The sequence below is a fragment of the Hyla sarda genome, chromosome 4 (genome assembly GCF_029499605.1).
Source record: "Hyla sarda isolate aHylSar1 chromosome 4, aHylSar1.hap1, whole genome shotgun sequence".
In the NCBI taxonomy this organism is placed as follows: domain Eukaryota; kingdom Metazoa; phylum Chordata; class Amphibia; order Anura; family Hylidae; genus Hyla; species Hyla sarda.
The window spans coordinates 344,474,036-344,488,129 of record NC_079192.1 but is presented as its reverse complement, the minus strand read 5'-3'; the positions used below and the strand labels follow the sequence as shown (position 1 = coordinate 344,488,129).

Below are 14,094 nucleotides of genomic sequence, written 5' to 3'. Positions count from 1 at the left end.
AAGACGATAAATGGACACAGAGAGAATTTATTTCAGTTCAGTTTAGTTGGAGCTTCCTTTTTGTTTTCAGTATATAGTTGTCATACTGAACATGACCATTAGATGGCACCCCAAGATAAGATTCTGTATGTACAAAAGTTTGTAGAAAAGTTTGTAGAAAAGTTGAATAAAACCTTCCAGTAAAAATAGTTCAGCAAATTAGCACGTTTTTGCCATTCTGTTTTCAATCAGTTTTTCTAAAGAAAAAAACAAAAAACTGTATGGAACTGTATGGGAAAAAGTAAACCGTATGCGTTTTTAAACCGTATACAGTGACCCAACCCCCCCGGCCTATGATGGCCCCGACATATGATAATTTCAACATGCGATGGCCTCTCAGAGGCCATCGCATGTTGAAGGCAGCATCAACATACGATGCTTTTGTATGTCGGGGCCATCGCATAAACGACTATCCGGCAGCGCAGACTGCTTCAACTGCCACCGGATAGCCGTTTACGGTGCCCCGTGTGCTCCGGTGATGGTCGCCAACTGTCCTCGGGGCTCCGGAGCGTCATCTTCACGATCCCCGGCGCTCTGCATCATCGTCATCACGTCGCCACGCACGCCGTCCCGTCACCCAATAGGAGTGGCGTGCGTAGTGATGTGATGACGGCGATGTGAGAGCGACGATCCCGGAGAGGCAGAGACGTCCGGAGCGTCGGGGACACCACGGGGACATAACGACAGCGATGGAGGGCGACATCCAGGGCAGCGGTGATGGTCCGGAGCGGCGGGGACAGATGAGTACAACTTCCTATACTTTACATTGCACGGATCCCTCAACATACGATGGTTTCAACAAATGATGGTTCATTTGGAACGGATTACCATTGTATGTTGAGGGACCACTGTACTGTTTTTAAAAGTGCATACAGTTCCGTCCATTTTTATAAAAAAAAACATATGTTTTTGAAAATGTTGTCCATTGTTGGGTGGGGACTTTAGGATGCAAGTGGGCATGTGAAAAGTAAAAACCGTATACGGTTTCCTGTATGGAGCCACATACATGTGTGTTTCCAATTAACATCAATGTTAAAAAAAAAACGTATGTGGTTGCAATATGGTTTTTAAACTAGAGACAAAACCGTACTGCAACCGCATACGTTTTTTTTTAACATGGACGTCAATGGGAAACGCACATGTATAAGGTTCCATATGGGAAACCGTATACGGTTTTTACTTTGTACATGCGCATTTGAATCCTAAAGTCCCCACCCAACACCCCTCCCATTAAAAAGGGACAACATTTTCAAAAACGTATTCTTTTCAATTTTTTTTTATAAAAACGGATGGAAACGTATGCACTTTTAAAAACAGTATACATTTTAAAAACGCATACTGTTTACTTTTTCCCATACAGTTCCATCAATTTTTTTGCCATACGATTTTCTTTAGAAAAACTGATTCAAAACAGTATGGCAAAAACATGGTGCGAACCCAGCCTAATACAAATATACAATTTCCCAACATTCTCAAGATTTCTGCTTCTTAGCTTCTGGATATTAACATTATTTAGTATCTAGAGATAAGTAAACGTTTACACGTTCTCCATTCATTACGGAAATGTGAAACTTTGTTTGCTACAAATCTCAGTTTTGGTGCAAACATAGCTATATAGCAAAAAGACATGGGGGGGGGGCTTTTACTAAGATGTGTGTGATTTAGTTCATTTTTTAGTTATTTTTCTTTGTTATTTTTGCGTGTTTTTTTTGCAGGGCATTTAATACATTGTGTGGAGGATACACATTTTCGGAAATTTCAGTCTTCGCATATACCAAAAAGCTAAGCTAGGTCTGGGCTGGTGTAGAATTGCGACCTTTTGGTGGCTTTTGTGACTTTTTTTTGGAGTTAATAAATTCACTAGCAAAAGACTAACCCTTAAAAGCTAGTCTGTATGCTCTTTTTTAAAAAAAGGTGTAAACCCAAAAGTTGCAAAAAAATAGCCTAAGTTACAGCGCTGCGCCTAAATAGAGACAAATCTACACACAAACACAGCTCTAAAGACAATGATAAAATCCCTCAATGGACCTTTCTGAAATTGTCTGTATGAGGCTAGGTTAACATTGCCGTTTGCATGTTCGGCTCTTTTTTTTTCTTCTTGAGCTGAATGGACCCTGAGGGTGCGTTCACACGCTATTTGTTCTTGCGGGTTTTCCGCTGCGTATTTGAAAATGGGCGGGCTCCTCTCGGCTGTCCGCAGCAGATTTCCGGCGACAGAATTTATGCTGCGGAAAATCCACAGCAGTCCCTACTGACTTCAATGGGGTTGCGGCGGATTTTCCGCAGCGTAAATTCCTCTGTGGAAAATATGCTGTGGACAGCCGAGAGGAGCCTACCCCCTTTCAAACACGCAGCGGAAAACCCGCAAAAACAAATAGCGTGTGAACGCACCCTGAAACATGTCAGATGCAAATGGCTACTGCTGGGTCCCGACACACCCCATTCGCTTGCATGGGGTCTGTCAGTAATCTGGTAATTTTACAGATTAGTTTGCTTGCACTATTTTCTTCTCTGCTTAACTTGATGGAACTGCCGACAGAGCTCCACCAAACAGAGCCCGACGGCAGTGTGAACAAGCCCTGATAGTGTCTGTCTAATTACTTTGGTTGAGATTATTGTAAGTGCATGGGAAATGTTGCAGTGTTACTGTAGTTCTTAAAATCAAGTTGAGAAAATGTATCTAAGCCAGAAAAACAAACCATACATCTTGCAAATACAACCCAATACATCAGTTTAGCACAATATCATTAACTTGAAATCCAGGCTATTAACTCCTTCCTGTAAAATGACATAACTGTACATTCAGTTTTAAAGTCGTTACCACCAACTCAAAGTGCATTTCTATCTTTGAATGGTGTTGGCTTATCTGCTGATGGACCTGGCTATTTTATATGACTATTATCTTGGCACTAGCTCTGATCACATCGACTTAATCACCTAGATACCACGGTCAGTAGAAATCTTGGAATCAAGAGGCAGCAAGAGGACTAAGAAAGGTCAGTGGCATGGTATATTAGGCAACTTATCAGGAGAAAATTACCAAGCAGGCAGTTATGCACAGCACTACATATCTAGTGCAATGTATTAAGTAATAAGAGAATCATCTGAGAAGAAAAAGATAACAATGGCTTACATAATTATCAACTGCGGGTCTAAGGGGTTAATGTGTGGAAACAGTCGAACTGGCATAATGAGTCTAATAGGTTAGGCAATAATAATATAAAAGTATTACAGAATCAATGCATTTTCAACCAGCTAGTGCTGAGTCATTAAGATTAGGATAGTTAAGTATTATCTAGTATTCTGAATAGCTTTGAAATACAATTTGACCAAAGCATGAAATCCAACCACTATGAATGGCCATTTATAATCAGGAGTGTCAATGTATAGTGACCTTGAGGATGGATCATTTTAGGGGTAAGTTACATTAGTGAGGCCTGACATATTGGTTACTAAGTTAGTTTTTAAATCAACTGGTGCCAGAAAGTTAAACAGATTTGCAAATTACTTCTATTTAAAAATCTTAACCCTTCCAGTACTTAGCTGCTGTATGTTCCAGAGGAAGTTCTTTTCTTTTTGAATTTCCTTTCTGTCTGACCACAGTGCTCTCTGCTGACACCTCTGTCTATTTTAGGAACTGTCCAGAGTAGGAGCAAATCCCCATAGCAAACCTATCCTGCTCTGGACAGTTGCAGAGAGCACTGTGGTCAGACAGAAAGGAAATTAAGAAAGAAAACAAATTTCTGTGGAGAATATGCAGCTAAGAAGTACTGGAAGGATTAAGATTTTTAAATAGAAGTAATTTACAAATATGTTTAACTTTCTTGCGCCAGTTGATTTAAAAATAAATGTTTTCTGGTGGAGTACCCCTTTAATCTCAGGATACATGAAATACCTTTCATTTCCTCTGTTCCATACCATTTTGTATATTAGAAAGGTTTGAATAGGTCTGTTATCTGTTATTTCTGAACAAATATGCTAAAAGTAAATGTTTTTCATTTCTTAAACAATTTGCAAGCTTTTCCTGTGTCTTGTTTTTAAAGTTTTCCCAGGGAATTTAAAAACAGTTTTCGTCAGCCAGAGTCTCAGTGCTAAGACCCCCACCAAACAATAGAACAAGCAGGAAGAAGCACAAAGTAGCATGTTTTACGCAAGGACTCTATATACCTTCATACCTGTCATCAAGATTTTATTTTGTGTGAAGACAAGTAGTAACATAGTAACATACTGTTCATAAGGTTCTGTCTCTTAGAGTTCTCTTAGAGGTAAAAATTCCTTCCCGACTTCATATATGGCAATCAGAATAGATACCAGGATCAACGTTCTGTCCCTATAAATCTAGTATACATAACCTGTAATGTTATTACTCTCCAAAAATGAATCCAGGCCCCTTTTGAACTCTTTTACCAAGTTCACCATGACCACCTCCTCCGGGAGAGAATTCCACAGTTTCACTGCTCTTACAGTAAAGAACCCCCGTCTGTGCTGGTGTAGAAACCTTCTTTCCTCTAAACGTAGAGGATGCTCCCTTGTTATAGATACAGTCCTGGGTATAAATAGATCATGGTCCCCTGATGTATTAATACATAGTTATTAGGTCATGTGATAGATTGTAAATACAATCTAACACAAGTTCACCAAAAAGTCAGTTCCTTCACATTAAAAACTGACTATGACGTATGGACTACCAAACTACCACACGAAAAGGAACAATCAGGTACTTGCTTAGGCAAATGAGTATTAATAAAAGGAGAGTCACTTTAATTATGTCAAAACCTGAAAAAAAATGTGCAGAAAGGATAATTCTCAGTCCCACTATTGCTACACTTTTTTTCTTTATTGGAAAAAACAAAGATTTTGACTCAATAATAACAATGGGATTAAATAAACAATAAATACTTGCAACAAAATGCCTGGTTACATTCTTTTCAACATCAGATGAACAATGGCTGTCATCATTGGAAAATAAATAATGACATACAAAAAAAAGGAACAATACTTCTGACATTTCATTAAAAAGGTCTAGCATTTCAGTTTAGATTTAAAAACTTAAGACAGAAAAGTAAAAACATATATAAATACTATTCAGTAGAAATAATCCTAAGCCAAACCCAATATTGTCCATCCAGCAGCAAATGTTAAACACAGTTAAAAGTCCAGATGTAGTCTTTTTCTGTGGGTTTTTATAGCAAAAAGCAGGACTGAGCCTATATAATAGAAGGAGAAATATATTAAATGTTTGGTGGAGTTTTTTTTTTTTGTTTTTTTTTATACATTTCCAGCTTTGTCTGCAAAAACAAAGCACATATAAAAATCAAGAGCTCTGCCTCAAGGTGAAAATCTAGCATTGATCAACATTTATTTTTCTTTTATCTACAAAATTCCAAAATAATTTTATATCATACTGTGTCTTTATCGAGGTCAGCACTCCATCTATTTCTGTTACAAAGCTTCAAATCCCCTGAATCCTTTCAAGCTTCATTTCATAAGCTTCATTGTATGCACGTGTGTTACGCCGAGCGCTCCGGGTCCCCGCTCCTCCCCGGAGCGCTCGCTTCACTCTCTCCGCTGCAGCGCTCCGGTCACGTCCTCTGACCCGGGGCGCTGCGATCCCGCTGCCAGCCGGGATGCGATTCGCGATGCGGGTAGCGCCCGCTCGCGATGCGCACCCCGGCTCCCCTACCTGACTCGCTCCCCGTCTGTTCTGTCCCGGCGCGCGCGGCCCCGCTCCCTAGGGCGCGCGCGCGCTGGGTCTCTGCGATTTAAAGGGCCACTGCGCCGCTGATTGGCGCAGTGGTTCCAATTAGGGTAATCACCTGTGCACTTCCCTATATTACCTCACTTCCCTTGCACTCCCTTGCCGGATCTTGTTGCCTTAGTGCCAGTGAAAGCGTTCCTTGTGTGTTCCTTGCCTGTGTTTCCAGACCTTCTGCCGTTGCCCCTGACTACGATCCTTGCTGCCTGCCCCGACCTTCTGCTACGTCCGACCTTGCTTCTGCCTACTCCCTTGTACCGCGCCTATCTTCAGCAGCCAGAGAGGTGAGCCGTTGCTAGTGGATACGACCTGGTCACTACCGCCGCAGCAAGACCATCCCGCTTTGCGGCGGGCTCTGGTGAAAACCAGTAGTGGCTTAGAACCGGTCCACTAGCACGGTCCACGCCAATCCCTCTCTGGCACAGAGGATCCACTACCTGCCAGCCGGCATCGTGACAGTAGATCCGGCCATGGATCCCGCTGAAGTTCCTCTGCCAGTTGTCGCTGACCTCACCACGGTGGTCGCCCAGCAGTCACAACAGATAGCGCAACAAGGCCAACAGCTGTCTCAACTGACCGTTATGCTACAACAGTTACTACCACAGCTTCAGCAGTCATCTCCTCCGCCAGCTCCTGCACCTCCTCCGCAGCGAGTGGCCGCTCCTGGGATACGCTTATCCTTGCCGGATAAATTTGATGGGGACTCTAAGTTTTGCCGTGGCTTTCTTTCCCAATGTTCCCTGCATCTGGAGATGATGTCGGACCTGTTTCCCACTGAAAGGTCTAAGGTGGCTTTCGTAGTCAGTCTTCTGTCCGGAAAAGCCCTGTCATGGGCCACACCGCTCTTGGACCGCAATGACCCCGTCACTGCCTCTGTACACTCCTTCTTCTCGGAAATCCGAAGTGTCTTTGAGGAACCTGCCCGAGCCTCTTCTGCTGAGACTGCCCTGTTGAACCTGGTCCAGGGTAATTCTTCCGTTGGCGAGTATGCCGTACAATTCCGTACACTTGCTTCAGAATTGTCCTGGAATAATGAGGCCCTCTGCGCGACCTTCAAAAAAGGCCTATCCAGCAACATTAAAGATGTTCTGGCCGCACGAGAAATCCCTGCTAATCTACATGAACTCATTCACCTAGCCACTCGCATTGACATGCGTTTTTCTGAAAGGCGCCAGGAACTCCGCCAAGATATGGACTCTGTTCGCACGAGGCGTTTCGTCTCCTCGGCTCCTCTCTCCTCTGGTCCCCTGCAATCTGTTCCTGTGCCTCCCGCCGTGGAGGCTATGCAGGTCGACCGGTCTCGCCTGACACCTCAAGAGAGGACACGACGCCGTATGGAGAACCTCTGCCTGTACTGTGCTAGTACCGAACACTTCCTGAGGGATTGCCCTATCGACCTCCTCCCGGGCACTACTCCACCCCGGGGCAGAATTTATCCTCTCTCTGCCCCAGAGACTCTTGCCATGTCCGAATACGTCCAGGAGAATCTAAAGAAGGGCTTTATCCGTAAATCCTCCTCTCCTGCCGGAGCCGGATTTTTCTTTGTGTCCAAAAAAGATGGCTCCCTACGTCCTTGCATTGACTACCGCGGTCTTAATAAAATCACGGTTAAGAACCGCTACCCCTTACCCCTCATCTCTGAACTCTTTGATCGCCTCCAAGGTGCCCACATCTTCACTAAATTGGACTTAAGAGGCGCCTATAACCTCATCCGCATCAGAGAGGGGGACGAGTGGAAAACGGCATTTAACACCAGAGATGGACACTTTGAGTATCTGGTCATGCCCTTTGGACTGTGCAACGCCCCTGCCGTCTTCCAAGACTTTGTCAATGAAATTTTTCGTGATCTGTTATACTCCTGTGTTGTTGTATATCTGGACGATATCCTAATTTTTTCTGCCAATCTAGAAGAACACCGCCAGCATGTCCGTATGGTTCTTCAGAGACTTCGTGACAACCAACTCTATGCCAAAATTGAGAAATGTCTGTTTGAATGCCAATCTCTTCCTTTTCTAGGATATTTGGTCTCTGGCCAGGGACTACAGATGGATCCAGACAAACTCTCTGCCGTCTTAGATTGGCCACGCCCCTCCGGACTCCGTGCTATCCAACGCTTTTTGGGGTTCGCCAATTATTACAGGCAATTTATTCCACATTTTTCTACCATTGTGGCTCCTATCGTGGCTTTAACCAAAAAAAGTGCTGATCCCAAGTCCTGGCCTCCTCAAGCAGAAGACGCCTTTAAACGACTCAAGTCTGCCTTTTCTTCGGCTCCCGTCCTCTCCAGACCTGACCCTTCCAAACCCTTCCTATTGGAGGTTGATGCCTCCTCAGTGGGAGCTGGAGCTGTTCTTCTACAAAAAAATTCTTCCGGGCATGCTGTCACTTGTGGTTTTTTCTCTAGGACCTTCTCTCCAGCGGAGAGGAACTACTCCATCGGGGATCGAGAGCTTCTAGCCATTAAATTAGCACTTGAGGAATGGAGGCATCTGCTGGAGGGATCAAGTTCTCCTGTTATTATCTACACCGACCACAAGAACCTCTCCTACCTCCAGTCTGCCCAACGGCTGAATCCTCGCCAGGCCCGGTGGTCTCTGTTCTTTGCCCGATTTAATTTTGAGATTCACTTTCGTCCTGCCGATAAGAACATTAGGGCCGATGCTCTCTCTCGTTCCTCGGATGCCTCAGAAGTTGATCTCCCTCCGCAACACATCATTCCACCTGACTGCCTGATCTCCACTTCTCCTGCCTCCATCAGGCAGACTCCTCCAGGGAAGACCTTTGTTTCTCCACGCCAACGCCTCGGAATCCTCAAATGGGGTCACTCCTCCCATCTCGCAGGTCATGCGGGCATCAAGAAATCTGTGCAACTCATCTCCCGCTTCTATTGGTGGCCGACTCTGGAGACGGATGTTGGGGACTTTGTGCGAGCCTGCACTATCTGTGCCCGGGATAAGACTCCTCGCCAGAAGCCCGCTGGTTTTCTTCATCCTCTGCCTGTCCCCGAACAGCCTTGGTCTCTGATTGGTATGGATTTTATTACTGATTTACCCCCTTCCCGTGGCAACACTGTTATTTGGGTGGTCGTTGATCGATTCTCCAAAATGGCACATTTCATCCCTCTTCCTGGTCTTCCTTCTGCGCCTCAGTTGGCTAAACAATTTTTTGTACACATTTTTCGTCTTCACGGGTTGCCTACGCAGATTGTCTCGGATAGAGGTGTCCAATTCGTGTCTAAATTCTGGAGGGCTCTCTGTAAACAACTCAAGATTAAATTAAATTTTTCCTCTGCATATCATCCCCAGTCCAATGGACAAGTAGAAAGAATTAACCAGATCTTGGGTGATTATTTGCGACATTTTGTTTCCTCCCGCCAGGATGACTGGGCAGATCTCCTTCCATGGGCCGAATTCTCGTATAACTTCAGGGTCTCTGAATCTTCCTCCAAATCCCCATTTTTCGTGGTGTACGGCCGTCACCCTCTTCCCCCCCTCCCTACCCCCTTGCCCTCTGGTCTGCCCGCTGTGGATGAAATTTCTCGTGACCTTTCCATTATATGGAGAGAGACCCAAAATTCTCTCTTACAGGCTTCTTCACGCATGAAGAGGTTCGCGGATAAGAAAAGAAGAGCTCCCCCCGTTTTTTCCCCTGGAGACAAGGTATGGCTCTCCGCTAAATATGTCCGCTTCCGTGTCCCTAGCTACAAGTTGGGACCACGCTATCTTGGTCCTTTCAAAATTTTGTGTCAAATTAATCCTGTCTCTTATAAACTTCTTCTTCCTCCTTCTCTTCGTATCCCTAATGCCTTTCACGTCTCTCTTCTCAAACCACTCATCCTCAACCGTTTTTCTCCCAAATCTGTTCCTCCCACTCCTGTTTCCGGCTCCTCGGACGTCTTCTCGGTCAAGGAAATTTTGGCTGCCAAAAAGGTCAGAGGGAAAAAATTTTTTTTAGTAGACTGGGAGGGTTGTGGTCCTGAAGAGAGATCCTGGGAACCTGAGGACAACATCCTTGACAAAAGTCTGCTCCTCAGGTTCTCAGGCTCCAAGAAGAGGGGGAGACCCAAGGGGGGGGGTACTGTTACGCCGAGCGCTCCGGGTCCCCGCTCCTCCCCGGAGCGCTCGCTTCACTCTCTCCGCTGCAGCGCTCCGGTCACGTCCTCTGACCCGGGGCGCTGCGATCCCGCTGCCAGCCGGGATGCGATTCGCGATGCGGGTAGCGCCCGCTCGCGATGCGCACCCCGGCTCCCCTACCTGACTCGCTCCCCGTCTGTTCTGTCCCGGCGCGCGCGGCCCCGCTCCCTAGGGCGCGCGCGCGCCGGGTCTCTGCGATTTAAAGGGCCACTGCGCCGCTGATTGGCGCAGTGGTTCCAATTAGGGTAATCACCTGTGCACTTCCCTATATTACCTCACTTCCCTTGCACTCCCTTGCCGGATCTTGTTGCCTTAGTGCCAGTGAAAGCGTTCCTTGTGTGTTCCTTGCCTGTGTTTCCAGACCTTCTGCCGTTGCCCCTGACTACGATCCTTGCTGCCTGCCCCGACCTTCTGCTACGTCCGACCTTGCTTCTGCCTACTCCCTTGTACCGCGCCTATCTTCAGCAGCCAGAGAGGTGAGCCGTTGCTAGTGGATACGACCTGGTCACTACCGCCGCAGCAAGACCATCCCGCTTTGCGGCGGGCTCTGGTGAAAACCAGTAGTGGCTTAGAACCGGTCCACTAGCACGGTCCACGCCAATCCCTCTCTGGCACAGAGGATCCACTACCTGCCAGCCGGCATCGTGACAACGTGCACTACATGCTTCCGGTTCTAAGGCCCTGTTGACGCAGAGATTTTTTTTCATGTAGATTCTAATGCAAATTCCATACCAGAATCAACACGAAAAATAAATGAGATCTCCCTTTAAAGGCAATTTGAAATCTGTGTCATTGAAATAGGCACTGTTAGTATAAAAAACTTTTTCTATGTTGCACATCTTGGAAAAACATTAACCTTTCTAATATACTTTCGAAAACAAAATGATCTCCTTTTTATAGAAATCATGTCTTATACAAAAGACCACTAGGGGGTCTCCATACTATCCAGAACATAATAATGTGTGGCTGCAGCATCATATTTGTCCCAGCTGGAGCACAGGCAGGGACAAAGTGCAGGAAAAGAGGGTGGGACTAGCAGGGACAAAGTGCAGGAAAATAGGGTGGGACTAGCACTCCTCTGTGCTCATCTCTGTCCTATCAGACTCCTGTCTGAAAACAGAAAGGAAGGGGTAACAGAGAAGCTTGGTGTGACTGGATGAAGAGATCCAGCACTGCACAGCAGGCTCAGGGAGGAAGTGAATTATGTTGAGTGAGGGCAAACTCAGTGCAAGCCTTGGACATGCCCCTTCCTGAGCAGTGGATGTCAGAATGAGTGAGCAACTGAACAGAGGGTTTTTCTAAGCCTAATACAAAAGAAAGACACAAACAAAAGACATATAAAGCATCTGCATGCCCTAGTGAGTAACATATAGAAGCATTATTGCTTTTCTGTGAAATGACAGGCATGCGTTAAAAAAAAAAAAAAAGAGAAAAAAAATATCAGATTTCATGTCTGGTAATTCTGACCAAAATCTACAGATTTTGCTGTGATATCTGCAGCTAACTGTGGGAAAAATCTGTCATTAGAACATGGCCTAATACACAGCCTGACAGAAAGAATAACAGTGAGTAGGAGAACACAAAGATCCCATGGCACAAATATGCTGTGTTCTCCTGCTACTGCTTTGAGTGGTACAATAACATCTACCCTTTTCTGATAAATGGCATTAGGTCCCAGTGTACAGTTGTACAGTTGCCTTGGCAACCGAACCTCTTAGCATGATCTGCATCTCCCCGTGCTGGAGCTGAATATTGTGCAGGTTTACAGCTTTGGACACCAGCAGCAATCTAACGTAACAGACCAAAGAAAATGGATACTGAAAGAGAAACTGACAGCCTGTTTATCTGCACAGCTTTAAAAATTGCCACTTGCTTTAATTTGTGTATTAATTTCAAAGTTATGCAGGTTTTCTCATTTATTGCTATTGCGATGCTGTACGCAATCAAGGCAGGGAGCAGGCTGTCAGTTTCTCATTAAAGGGGTTTTCAAAAGAATTTAAGATATGGCTGTCCGGCTATCTTCAGCCTCCAGTCGACTGTGTTATCAATTTCTGTAACATAGTAAGGAATAGTGTTGCTCGCGAATATTCGCAATTCGAATATTATTCGCGAATATCGCTATATCGAATATAGCGCTATATATTCGTAATTACGAATATTCGTTTTTTTTTTTTTTTTTTTGTTTTTTTTTCACAGTACACATCACAGTGATCACCCCTCTCTGCTTCCAGCTTGTGTGGTGTAAAGAAGGCTGTAATACTACTGTGTGAGACTGGCGTGCTAAAATTCGCATATGCGAAAATTCGCATATGCTACTTTTCGCATATGCGAATTTGTACGCTTGCATATACCAATATTCACATATATTAATTTTCGCATACGCGAATATTCGCATATGCGAAAATAAAACGAGAATATAACGAATATGCGAATATTCGCGAATATAAGACGAATATTCGCCCATATATTCGCGAATATTCGCGAATTCGAATATGGCCTATGCCGCTCAACACTAGTAAGGAACACAACAGAACAGGGAAATGGCGAGGAGGGGTAAAGAAAGGGTATCTAATTACACACATATCAGGTCTCGTAATAAAACCCTAGGGGCCGACAGCAAGGGAAATCCCCAAGCCGTACGGCCGGGAGATCTCAGTACAGAGACAAATAGCTTAGAGTGTGCCTCGGAAGAGCCAGCTCCCACAGATTCAAAGCCTGCCTATACCCCAAGACTGCAACCAGTGCGTGTGTATGGAGGAAAACAACTCTAGTAAACTTAGAACCATCCAACTGGGATCTCAGAGAAGAGCAGGAGAGTCAAAGCTAGGAAAGCAAAAAAAAATGGGAGACTCAAGATGAGAGTGATGACCAAGGCGATAAGGCAGAGGGCTATGAGAAGGCTGCTGATTTGAAAGTTCAAGAAGTCAAAGACGGGAGGAGAGGAAGAAGAAGTGGGGGGTAGGACAAGAGCAAAAAGGCAGATGACAAAGGAAGGGGAAGAGAGGGCCCCCCCCTCTCTTCCCCTTCCTTTGTCATCTGCCTTTTTGCTCTTGGGGGGGGGGGGGAGGGAAAGGCGAAGAAGGTGGAAAGACGGAGAAAGCCGAAAAGGCGGAAAGGGTGGAAAAGGAGGGGAAAGCGGAAAAGGTGGAAAGGTTGAAAAGGTCCAGTCCAAGAAGCATGCAAGGTCAGGAGGAAGGGAGACAAGGCAAATGCGTAGGAAGCATAGCGGAAGAGGATGGAGAGGTGGAGGGAGAGGGAGGATATGCCAACAGGCTTGTGGAGTGGTGTTTCCACAGTGTCCAAATTTTATGAAAGCTATTATGGGTGTAAGTGCTCCAACTAGCTAATTTCTTCATCCTGCACAAGTCCTTTTGATGTGGGTCAATGAGGGTGGTGACACCAACCAATGAAGGGGTATCAGGGCCTTCACCACAGAGAGCAAGTGGGCCACCGACTTTTTATGTAGGTTACAATCAGCATTAGAGAGTCCCAAAAGCACCAACGTGGGTGTCAGCCTAATCTGTTTGCCCAATATGAGGGAGATCCGCCTACCTATTTCTGTCCAGAATGGGGCAATGAGCGGGCAGAACCACCAGATATGTGAAAGTGAACCCCTACCCCCCTGGCACCACGAACAGATGTCTGTAGGGGCAAGGCCCCAGCTATGTAGCAATTCCAGTGTACGATACCATCTAGTCAGAAGTTTGTAGTGGCCCTCCTGCTGTTTTACACACCTCGAGAAGCCGTGGGAGTGTCTCAGTGTGTAAGCAAAAAAAATCCAACTCTTTCTCCCAGGAAAGTAAAAACATCGGGACCGAGGACTCAGCTTCCTGCACCACATGTAAGTGCACTGAGCGAAAAGTGAGCTTTGATTGAGGGGCAACCAGCGCCACCTTCTCCAGCCAATCAAGGTCATCCCCAAGAACAGACACCTTTAGCATGACGGCACAAGCCCTTCTGATTAAGTAGCAGTGGTAAAAATTAAGAGTGACTGTCAGCAACAGCACCTGAAGATGTCTAGGCATCTGGGGTTCGGAAATAGAGCATAAGTCTTTAAGTGGGACACTGTCCAACTGCAGCCAGATGTCATCTACACCTATCGATTGAGGGTGAGTGATGTAGGGCATAAGGATCTTGTATCTATTCTAAGAATAGGTCATCAATATT

The 14,094-nt window shown here is 45.4% G+C and overlaps 1 protein-coding gene across 1 annotated transcript in view; it reads right to left on the bottom strand.

Annotated features, from left to right (window-relative positions):
- Positions 1-4,869: 4,869 nt before the first annotated feature.
- Positions 4,870-14,094, bottom strand: part of SLC4A9 (solute carrier family 4 member 9) — a 167,348-nt gene continuing 158,123 nt past the window's right edge. The window contains exon 24 of the mRNA XM_056569903.1: positions 4,870-5,246. The gene's annotated coding sequence lies outside the window, so the exon portion shown is untranslated. The remainder of the gene's footprint in view (positions 5,247-14,094) is intronic.